At 40.9% G+C, this 12,398-nt stretch overlaps 1 long non-coding RNA gene across 1 annotated transcript; it reads right to left on the bottom strand.

Annotated features, from left to right (window-relative positions):
- Positions 1–6,351: 6,351 nt before the first annotated feature.
- LOC107833271 (uncharacterized) lies at positions 6,352–11,907 on the bottom strand. The gene is made up of 2 exons (XR_001658986.1): positions 11,704–11,907; positions 6,352–7,261 (listed from the first exon to the last, which is right to left on the bottom strand). It is a non-coding gene; the product is annotated as an uncharacterized LOC107833271 (long non-coding RNA).
- Positions 11,908–12,398: the final 491 nt, after the last annotated feature.

The raw sequence follows: 12,398 nt of genomic DNA, 5'->3' as shown, positions 1-12,398 counted from the left end.
GTTTCAATTTCAAAACTGGATACACATAACTCGTAATCTTCAACCTATCGTACAATCGTGCAACGAACGAGGATATATTCTTGCTTGTTATATTTTTTATGACATGATACAGCAAACTGAAACATTTCTAGTCCTGTAGAGTCATAGTTTAGAGATATCTTTCAAGTTTGGCCAGTAGTTAAAAACACATTAGTGTTTAGTGAGATAGCACCTCTCAGTCAGTGTGTGTGTGTGTGTGTGTGTGTGTGTGGGCCCCATGTGGGTGGGTGACCACTGAGTGGGCCCACATAAGCTGAGTAAGGCCTAATTCATGCCTCATGGTTCGCTCTACAGTCCGCTTGATTGCAAAGCCTTAGTAATGTAAATTTTGTCAAATGTATCGAGTCACTACAGAATTACTGAAGACCTCTGCATGCTGGCCAGAGTTTTGTGACTTCAGTGAATGTGGAGCACACAAGGAAATGATGATGCTCCCATACAAAGGGCGCACAGAAAATGCAGAGTGAGTTCACAATTGCCAGAATAAAACATTTGTAATTTCCCCCAAATTGAATAATTTGACCTTCAGGAACAACAAGGCAGCTAAAACTGAAATATATATATATAAATAGAAGAAAAAAATCTTTTTTTTCCCTCCACTTCNTTTTTTTTACCACCTCAAACCAAATGTCAACGAGAAAGTTGACACTTTGTCTTGCATCTACAAACCTTGGCAGCTTAGAGCTTTCATTAGCTCCAGTTGTCATTTCACCTCAAATATCAGACGGGTAAGGTCCAGACACCAAGCTGTGAGATTAGACACTTACAGTATGATAACCTAGAGCAAAAACACCACAAGTAGTGTCAAAAATTTTGATAAAAACATATTTAACATAATCAAATTGTTCTTAGGTAAAAGAAAGGAAAAGAACAACTATTTATAATTCTGTTAAAATAAAACATTTTGGTTAAAATGTCAACTTAAATGTGCTTATAACTAAAACTTATAGATTTTTAGCCTCCGTTTCTTGCCCTCACAAGCTGATTTTTAATTTAGTCAGGCTATCGGCTAAGGTAGCCATTCTGCATACAAGCCACTAGCAACCGCTAATTGTAAACTGGGTTAGCTTTGTAATGGTGACAGACACACTCTTGCTCATGTTTGTTCGAGCCCATAAATTATTAAGAAGCCACATTTGTTTTTGTAGACTAGCTGAAATGTGTAGAGGCCTTCTTTCAGCCAGTTGACCAGAAGTGTGCAGCAGCAGGTGTGGGAGGGGAATACAGCCCAAGAAAACTCTCGTCATGATCTCACCTTTTTTTGGCATCTAGTTAAAAAAAGGCATTTTAAACTGATTCTTCTGAAAGTACAATTCTTCAGTATGTATCAGATTGAGCTCATGTTTGTTGCTTCTGCTCGGTGTAGATGCATTGTTCTGGGAGCAAAGCTGATACAGAAAGTGGCGGGTTAAACGGTCCGAGGTCAGATACGAGAAGAGTTTTAGTGAATTTCACTGTGCTGTTACGTGCCAGCAAAGATGTTGGTAAGTGCATACGCTTTTACTCTGCAGGTAAATCTCAGTCATAATGAAGGGGGGGAGGAGGAGGGTCTTGTCGTTTAAAGCAGGAGAAACACCCAGCCCTGATGTTTGATGCCACGAGGCTGCAAAGATGGTTAGGAGGGAGTTGCAAGAGAAGCTCAAAAATGTTTATGGAGATCCCACGCCTCTCTGGGAGACTAATAGAATCCTGTGGCTGGAGTGAAAGCTCATTGTGCCAGTGTAAAGGATTACACTGGTAAACTGGTAAAACAGGGGAAAAAAGAGCCCAAACACTCTCTGCCTGCCTCCTACGGAGAGGCAACGAACCATCGAACAATGAGGGGGAGAGCATGCTGCAAGCTGACTCATTTTATCAAGAGAGAGGAGAAAAACCTCTCGGAGGGGCGGCGAGTTCATATACATGCATGTGCACGGGCAGAGGCGCAGAAAAATACCAGCTGCAGATGGAGAGGGAGATGGGGAACAAGGGGACATGTTAACGGCGGCTCCTGTATTGGAGGGTAATATGGGCAAATGATTTCTGTCTTGCCTCTGTGTCTGCATCCTGAGTGACAGTTTACAATCTCTGAGGCAGCAGGCAGGCCCAGCAGGCTGGCTTGGTGGCTCTACAAAATCCCTCATTTCCTAACCTCTTTTTTCCCCCCCTTTCCCTCCACCTTCATCTGGTTTCAGCCGTCCATAATCGACGCAGTTTTTCTGATGCGACCGCACTATAACTCTCCATTGTAAAAAAAAAACAAACAAAAAAATACCCTCATTTACCCTTTTTTTTTATTCGTCACATTTTAAGCAAAGATGCAAGCTTTTATTTTGTTAAACAATACAGCAGGCTCTTTTGTACGTTTTCTCCAGGATAACTCGGTAAATATTCGAGTCCATTTCTGACAGGAACTGTGACCGGAGTAAATTTCCCACAGTTATCCCAAACAGTCTGCATGTAAAGCACAACCCACCTCGCGTTTGTCATTCGGATGGAAACCAGGCGGAGCATAATGCATCATCTGCATCCTGCAACCTGCCACACCACACTGAAAGACTCCTTCGCTCTCTTCATCTCTGTTCCTTCAAAGGCAGCCGTAAATGCGCTCAAACAGCGGGATACGCACTCAGCTAACAAACCTCATTAAGGGCCCTATACACACTTTCTCAATGCCAACACTAGCTGTCACACATCTTCCTTTCAATGCACACACTGGCGGCCGCACTGACCACAACAAAGCATCTTTACAGAGCTAATTAGAGAGGCTCTCCCTCTCTATTTTGAAGCTCATCTGAATAGGAGGGAACATGATAATGAGGAGAGCAAGATGAGTTGGAGACCGAGGGAGAGTGAGGCAGGAAGAGAGAGCGAGAGTGACGATAGGACGTCTGTTCTTCTATTCACAAGGATAGACGGTACATTTTTCTTTCCCCCCCCCACCCCACCCCTCAGATTAGAATTAAAGCAAAGGGCTCCAGGAGGCAGGGGGACCTGAATTAGTGTGACACCACTCTGTGAATCCCTGATGCAGCGATGGAAGTGAGCCGGGAGGGAAGTGAACGCTGCACCATTTTGTTTGGTGTGCCATGCCTCATCCAGAGAGGGATAGAAGGGATGTATGGGAGGGACCAAAGGGGGAAAAAAAAAGAAAAAAAAAAAAGAAGTAGATCTTTGTGATGTCTAAATAAATATGTGTGTGAACTCGTATTGCAGACATAAATGAGGCATATCTGTTAACAATAAAATTATGAGGCATGTTTTGGGACAAAAACAAAGCCCCTAAAATGTAAATGTGGAAGTCTTTAGGATGATTTGGGTTTACTTGCATTTTCAGAAAATGAATACAAGTTTCATTGTGGTCATGCAAACGTGACTGCGAGTTTGAGGTGATGCCACTGATGAAGCCAAGTTTAACAGTGAATGGAAGCATCAGATTCTGCAAAAATTAATGAGGATATTGCAAAAATTATTTAAAACGTTTGGCTTTTAAATAGAAACTTTGAGTTAATGCACAACTGTGTTATGTGCAAGGATGTCTCTTGTTTTCAATTTCTTTCGTATTCTATTTTCAATAATCTGTATGTAGTGTTTTTAGGAGAGAAATATTAAATATATTCTCAAAAGGGGCAAAAACAAAGTGGAATTTTAGATAAATCAAGTCCTTTACTGTTTCAGCCTAAATTTTAAGTTCAAGTTGAAGTTGTGACCCAACTGTTGTCTCGTGAAGCCCGCTGACCCCTGATGGGAGTGCAACGCATTCAGGAAGGAGTAGCAGGCGACCCCCCCTCCGTGTCACCTCCCAGACAGCTTGTTAATTTGCACAACTTTTATGCTGCACCGTCTCTGCTCTCTATGCGTGTGCATGTGCCTATGTATATGTGTGTGTATATATTAGCGACGGGACTTGACCCTAGCGAGCCGCGGCAGTGTTTCGCGTCTTGCTGGGCGTGGGAAAAAGACGGGACCCCTTTTCACAGCTGCCTGGCTGAGGCCTAGACTGCTTGGTGGCCCCCCCTTCACAACCCCCACTTTTCTGTCCATGCACCCCATTTCTCTCTTGTCCAAGAACCCCCCCCACCATCACCTCCCTCCTCCTCTTTCTGTTCCATTCAGACTCCAGCATGCCGTTTCAAAAGCAGGACCCCCTTCCCAGCCCTTCATAAATACATCTCATTATTCAAGCCCTAGTTTGCATAGCGAGTCCAAAGAGATCTCCACTCGGCTCGTGAGGCCTGAAGACCCTCAGCCTTTTCGGACCGCACAAGTGTAAGTTTCGATTTGCTAATCTCCCCCTCCCATGTTAATATTTGTTTTAAAAACCTAAGTGCACACTTTCTAAACCGTCTCGCCGACGACACAGCTCTACCTAATGCATGTTCTGGGACTAGCTTTTAAGTTTTCTCACAAATGAAGCAAAGAATCTGCAAAGCAAAAGCTGATGAAAGGACAGTTTAGCATGACGGATAGCAAGAGCTGCGCTGGTCTGTATTCCATCTGTCACTTGCTTTTGTACAGTACCCCTCCTTCACACACACACAAACTCAAAATCCTCCCACCCCTTCTTCCCCCACGATTGCAACTGGGTGCATTGCATTACTGCAGAGATTTATCTCCCATCAGCCTGTATAATACTGTGGTTATAATTTACATCCACTTTAGAAAACAGCAGGACAGGCTCCTCCTTGCATATGCTAATGAAAAGCTTGGGAAAATCTTGGTGACTTAAAGAGTTCCACAGCAAATTTGAATAACTGGGCTTTCTATTGAGGCTCCAAGGTTGTGCTACCATGAACATGTGACCTTGCTTGACAATATGCAGTTAACATATAATTCCTAATTTCTCAGCTCGTCATGGGAAAAGTCCTGAGACGTCCCCGTTACCGTTTTAAGATTTAGCAAAAAACATTTTTATTTCATCCATGCATCTTTGAAACCCGAAAGGGCAAAAACACTGAACAAAGTGTGGAATTTTGTTCTCAAAATATTTGCACACTTTGCTAAAATACGAACGTGCTCTTGCAAATTGTGCCCATGCTAATCACGCGACTTTAGATAAGGGGAGGTGGCTTGTCGAGGCATTAGGGTAGAAACGGACAGAGCCACCCAAACACTCTTTCCACATGAGCAGGTCCAAACCCTAGGCGAGCCTCCATGCTCCTAACGGGATAAAGAACTGCAGCAAAGATTACACGGCCACCTCTCCTGCACCTACGGCACACTCTACCTGACAAATGGGATCACGGTGGTTAAAGGGATAAAAACAGCTGAATGCAAGAGAAGGAAACAGAAAGCTGAATGTGTCTGAGAGCGAGGAAGGTGAGGGGCGTGATGCGCAAAATGGAAAAAAAAAAATGCAAATACTTCAAAGAAGAGAGTAATGATGGAATTCAACATGGAGACCCTGGTTCATTCACTCAGATCAGGACGTTTACACTGCAGCATGCAGCCTAGCGCCGTCACACACTGTGCGTTTCATGTATACAAATGTTATTCGTTTGACATTTGGGTCTTATGCTAAAAATAAGAGCAGATGTCTCAAATGAGCCTTTGTATTTGGTTAGAACTTGTTCTGTTGGGATTATAAGAGAGTAAATGCACAGAACAGGATTTCCTTTGCAAATTTTAGTTTTCTATAAGGTTTAAATGATTTACTTTTTTTGTCCTAAAGTTTTTAAGATGTAAAAGAGAAAATTGTGTGCCATGTTTTCTTTGAGTAATAGTTATGAGTCCAACAGAAAATCGAGGAACAACAAAATTATTCCTCCATTTTGCATCAAAACATTCTTCCCAAACATCTATCTGAAGAACAATGGGAATTTTGATGCATGAAATGTATAAGAAATCATAATTTTAGCTGCGTTTGAACTGTTGATCACCAGTCATATCTGATTAAGGACAAATTGTCTGACTCATCACCAACTTTATAACAAAGATGTTCCTCTTGTACGCAGGTTATTTTACACCTGTGTAATGTTTGTCACTTTGTTACTAAATAAATGAAACTGATGGAGGAGTTTTGATGCCACCTTTAGTAACTTGTTGTGACTTATGGTTAGATGGCATCCTAGGTGAGTCAGCCTTCTTTTTCACGTTTTCAAAAATAGAATAAATGTTTAACTCATCTCTAAATTACTTTTAAATTATTTTTGTGAAAAGCAGAAATTTCCCACATTTTAATCGATGCAGGTTTTTAGATATTGAACAGGAAAATGCAGTGCAGATTCCCCTCCATAGAAGCACCAGCAGCATATTTAAAGATACAATTCAGACACCAACTTTAACATGATTCACTACATACTGTTTGGTCGTTAATGTTTATTTATTTATTTATTTTTTTTTACAGTGCACGATGCACAAAACAAGATTCCCTCACTCTCCATTTACTGGACATTTCATAATCTATACTTGTTCAGGGACAGACTGTGTTTTCGACTTTAGTTATTGGTACCATCCATAAAGTCAGGCCATCCTAAGCAGTGAGACATATTGCCCAATGAAAAACCGCCACTGTTGACAAACAATCACGTCATTTTTTTATATGTTACTGATGTCAGCTGTTTGAGAAATATTGTTCTGCGAGTCCATTAAATATTAGCCACAAGAGGATGAGGTTCCTTAGATTTATATTGGTTTGATCAGCGGTCATAAGCTTTCTTATTTCATAAGAATCAATTGAGAGTAAGAACCTTTTTAAGCGTTGAACATACAATAAACCAAATGTGATTTTTGAGAGTTTTCATGACAATTATTAACCTCCATAATTACATAATTAATGAAAAATGCTTCCAAAGAAAAGAGAGACACTGATATTTAAAAGTTTCAGTACACAGGAAATGGTTTGACTGTTGGAACAAAATGGCAATGTGAGTGTATGAATACTATTTGTGGTGTGAATTCGCAAAAAGGTGAATTGACCCAGAGACTTTTTCAATTCATGCTGTCTTCGTTTGTCTTTTTCCACCTTCAACCCCATAATATGGATAACAATCAGCCGCCTGCAAAGCTCTGCAGCAAACAACTCTATAAGCAAAATTGTCTTCAAGCTTCCAACATCTCCTGATTTTTTTGTTTTTTTTTGCAGCGGATGTACAACCTCCTGCACATCTACACTCGACATCATGAGTTCTGCCATTTTGAATATTTACCTGCAGGCTGACAGTCGCTCCTCATCCTGTTTACTGGCAGATTTTCTTCAACGCCGGCTAATGCAACCTTCTGGAGCAGCACTGACAACATTTCCCTACAAATACAAAATAAAACAATTATTGAAGCACTGTATACGAGAGAGTATTATTGATTATTTTCACAAAGGAATTCATGTATTTGTGTTGACCTTGCCACAATGGCAGTCTGTTGTATTTTTCTGATTTCTCTTAATTGTCTACTTAACTAAATACAATATTATGCATAAAATAAATCTTGCTTAATTGATATAGAAATGCAATAAAAAATTGGAAGTTACAAAATCCAAAAAGATGGTGGACTAAATATTTTTCTAGGCAGTTTAATGAAATATGTGACAGTGTATGAATACAATGATTGTAAAAAGAAGAAAAAAAACACCCTTTGATCTTAAATTGAGCATAAAATACAAATTGCATAACATCAGCATAATTTAACCTTTCACCAATTTATATTTGCTCTGCCTGACATCAAAACCAGAGATACGTACATAACAACAAAAAAACAGATTTGAGCACTCTTGTTCAACAGTGCACATCAAATACCGTCAGTCATGGTCTAAATGGAGCATGCTGGGACTTCAGGGATATTCAGTCATCTTTGAGGCTTTCCAATTCTGCGCCAAGAATAGATCAAACTCTACAGCCGATGTCCTATTTAGTTATTACCGAGCAGGCGAATGGAAAAACAATTTACTTATAGTGAAACAAATTTGAATGCATCTTCCATGTCCAACTATGACTAAAAGCTTGTTAAAAACAAACAGGTGAGCAAGGCCTTTGTTGTATGATGGACCAGGGTTTTTGGTTTCAGATTCACAAAATATGCATTTTTGCTTATCTTTCTAATGAATGGGTGCTTGGTGAGCACATTTTTAACATTTCCAAAGTAAAGTTTCAAAATGCGAGATGTTTTAATTGTTTTTTTTATGTTGGATGTTCATTAAGCAACTAGATGAAATGAATGATGCAGCTCCATCTCTGAGCTAATCATCAGTCCAATTCTCACTGCATGCAACAAAAGAAAGCTTTGAGCACACAACTCATGATTTCCATTTTGTTTTTGGTCAATTTTAGTGCCTGACTTGCATCAGCACACAGACGCATAGCATAGCTACGTAGCTGTGTTATTTTTACAAAAATGAGGATATCCATAGATGATATTGTGACTATGTGAAGCAAAGGTCGTTTTATAAAAAGTATTTTCACATGGACGAGGCTTAAAAACCTAGAAGTCGATATGTACCTCAAAAATCAAATCCATCCACAACGGCATGCCTAACAGAGTGTGATTCAGACAGCAGGCCTCTCTCCTGTCCCAGAAATCCTCCTAAACCAGCCCAGTTAGAAATATACCTGTTAGGTCAGAGACTAATGGGTATATTTTGATATATTTCTATCAAAGAATAAAAACTACAGATCTCCTTATTAATAGGAATGCTAGTTGGGTTTGATTGGTATTGAACTCAATAGCACCAAAAGACAAAATGATGTGTTCTTTCACCATATTGATCATTGCATCGACAGGAAGCAATGAGAACTCACACTGTAAACTACAATGGCTTATATTTAATCCATCTTAAATGTTTTTAGTTCCAGGCTTGAAAAGCAGTTGGATTTGCTTGCAGATATGCTCTGTGAGTAGGATAACTTAATATAATCCTATACTATGATAGTTTTAACATGGTAGCACCCGCTCACAAAAGGTTGTGCGAAAGAGTGAAAGAAATGCAGATAAATTGCTTTTTGCAAATTTTATACACAAGGCGGCCATTTTAGACTGGAACGTTAGTTGGTTGGAAAGAAACCATCACTCTTGCCGTTTTGACGTCAAACCAGCTTTTAGTTATCTTTTTAGTTTCAATTTCAAAACTGGACACACATAACTCGTAATCTTCAACCCATCGTACAATCGTGCAACGAACGAGGATATATTCTTGCTTGTTATATTTTTTTATGACATGATACAGCAAACTGAAACATTTCTAGTCCTGTAGAGTCATAGTTTAGAGATATCTTTCAAGTTTGGCCAGTAGTTAAAAACACATTAGTGTTTAGTGAGATAGCACCTCTCAGTCAGTGTGTGTGTGTGTGTGTGGGCCCCATGTGGGTGGGTGACCACTGAGTGGGCCCACATAAGCTGAGTAAGGCCTAATTCATGCCTCATGGTTCGCTCTACAGTCCGCTTGATTGCAAAGCCTTAGTAATGTAAATTTTGTCAAATGTATCGAGTCACTACAGAATTACTGAAGACCTCTGCATGCTGGCCAGAGTTTTGTGACTTCAGTGAATGTGGAGCACACAAGGAAATGATGATGCTCCCATACAAAGGGCGCACAGAAAATGCAGAGTGAGTTCACAATTGCCAGAACAAAACATTTGTAATTTCCCCCAAATTGAATAATTTGACCTTCAGGAACAACAAGGCAGCTAAAACTGAAATATATATATATAAATAGAAGAAAAAAATCTTTTTTTTCCCTCCACTTCTGGATAGATAAGGGCACAAACACACGTTCATCCCTTATGAGGCTGTAATGAAAACTCTATACAGCTGAGTGGAAAACTGTGACTTACCTGATCTAAAAATAGTAAAAAACCACAGAAACAAGTTCCAAGCGACATATGCTACGGCTTTAAATATGTCAGCAAAACAAGCAAGGAGCTGTATGGACGTCTCAGCTGGGTCTCAAATGGTTGATAAGAACAATCTAGTCTGGATCAAGATGTATTGAAATCACACACTTTTGGCAAATCTGCAACCATATTGCAACATAATGCAGTATTTGCATGAAAGCTGTACAAAGCTGAAAGGCTGCCCTTGTAGTCTGCTGACATTTGGTAGATTTTTTTTAATGTTTACTCTCATAGGATTAAACTAACATAATAGATCAAGCAATGTTATTTACACATCCAAAAAACCAAAAATACTGCAACAGCCTTAAAATTCCCCAATGAGTATTTTTGGTCCATTGTAGAATAGCTACATGCAAGACCTTTACGAATCCCACATTTTACCCAGAGTGATCAATCTTGTACTATAAGCAATTCACATGCTTATGGTAAAGTGTGTAACCTGCAGATAATCCCAGTTAAGGCCCATTACCTGCATGTGGTCCATATGGAAATGTTTGGCTAAACGTTTGAGTATCACCGTCTTGGATATTATCGTTTTAAAGTCAGAGGGCATTCGCACATTACTTGCCTAAATGAAGTGTACACGCACTTTCGGACAAACATGCAACCACAACACGCGTGACACATCACAGAAAGCCCTCGACTGATTCTGCTGCTGCCAACACTGTCACGTGAGCCGTGGATCGACCAATCACGTGAACCCTTTAACTATTTCTGTCGCTCCCTCAAGATATTACCGGTGTAACACCCACATAGTTATGAGAACTACAAACATCCCGCTTTAAGGGCGTTCAGGGTCGTTCCCGACACGCAGCACGCCCGTATGTCCCAAAGTTGGACACATTTGTTGGACATAAACAGGCCGAGACATCAACGAGTCCAGCAGGTTCAATCACGCCCTCACACACACGCACGCAGGCAGGTGGCTCCCCGTAAGCGTTGTCGGCAACGAGGATGGTTTCAAATCATCCCGGAGGTAGTTTCACCCAAGCTCCTTCCATCATTCCTCCTCCTCCTCCTCCTGCTGCTGCTGCTGCTGCTGCTCCAGCTGCGGCGGCGCTCAGCATCCGTCCCTGCCGATTCCTCCTCGCTGCTGTCCGCCCCGGCATCCTCCTCCTCCTCCTTCATGCCGAGCGGAGAGTCGGCCGTCAGCTCCGAAGTGCTCGGCGTCAGTTCGTACTTTCGGTTCTCTAGCTTTATGAAATTAAAACTCATACAGCTAGATAACCAAAGACACAATCTGACCCGCTGTCTCTTAAAGGGGCCGCCCCGCAGAGGGAATACATACAGAGGAAGGATAGATGGAGAGAGCCTTCCTATGGTCCTTCTGCACCGACTCCCCTCCAACCTCTCTCTCTCTCTCTCTCACTCTCTTTTTCTCTCCGTCTCTCAAACACACACATATTCCCTCACACACACATAGATAGAACGAGATTCTCACCATAATCAAACACATTTACTCTCTTTTATGGTTTTTTCTGGCATTAAGTTGAAACAAAGTTACGCATGTCTAGGTTGAGGCACCCATCAACACTTTTACTTGCAGATTAACTCCACTCAGCATATGCTTAATAAAAAAAGTCTCCCCACCACGTATGTGCTGGTCAGACCTGCAGTTTATGTTACATAAAGGTCTTGAAACCCCTCTGAGCATGGTGCAACCCACCTCTACACATTTAGAGGTGGCAGCTTTTGCAGTTATGGTTGCTTACCCCCCCAAATTTCAGCATCAATTATATGACCTAAACTGACATTACAAATACTATAGCTCAGCTTTGAAAACTCAAATGCACAAGTGATGCTAAAAAGCTAGTCATGCATGTTAGAAAAACAAAACTTGTTAATAAGCTGGTATCCTACTTACTTGCTCATTGGGCTAACTCCATTCATTTATGCTCCACAGGTCCTCCTTTGGAAATGTTATCTAAATTACATCGGTAGCTGTATCACCTCCGATGAACTCGCCGATTATTAGTGCAACAAAGTGTCCCCTATATTAGTGCGGACTGCACAGCATCCTGTCCCTCACACACGCAGGCTGCTGCTGACTGAGAGCGCACACGGAAAGCTGAGGGGATAAACTCCGCCTCGGATGGAGAGAGAGAGAGAGAGAGAGAGAGAGAGAGAGAGAGAGGCGGGAAGCACGGATTATCAAAGCCAACGTGAAAATGAATGCAGGTGTCTGTCAATCAGGGAGCCGATTGTCCCAATTATCCTCATTATTGGGGCTCTAAACACGCACGGCTGCGTAGATTATCACCAGCAGCCAATTAGCACCGGTGCAGATGGGAACGAATCAAATCTGATTCCGTAATTACATACGCGCTAAAAAAAAAAAAAAAATGATGCGCTTTTTTTGGAAAGCTGAGTTGTTAAATAAAGTTCACAAAGAATATTCGGCTCTAATCTCATTTTCAATCTGTAACAGTTCAGACAGACCTGGAACTATTTTGAAATATAAAAATGGCCAACAACTGCTGAGAAATCTTCACTAAATCCTAGCTGAAACAGGAAAATGTTGAATTTGTTTTCATTCAATTATATATATATATATATATA

The sequence above is a fragment of the Poecilia formosa genome, unplaced genomic scaffold, assembly GCF_000485575.1.
Source record: "Poecilia formosa unplaced genomic scaffold, Poecilia_formosa-5.1.2 Scaffold354, whole genome shotgun sequence".
In the NCBI taxonomy this organism is placed as follows: domain Eukaryota; kingdom Metazoa; phylum Chordata; class Actinopteri; order Cyprinodontiformes; family Poeciliidae; genus Poecilia; species Poecilia formosa.
This window is presented reverse-complemented; position numbering and strand designations above follow the sequence as displayed.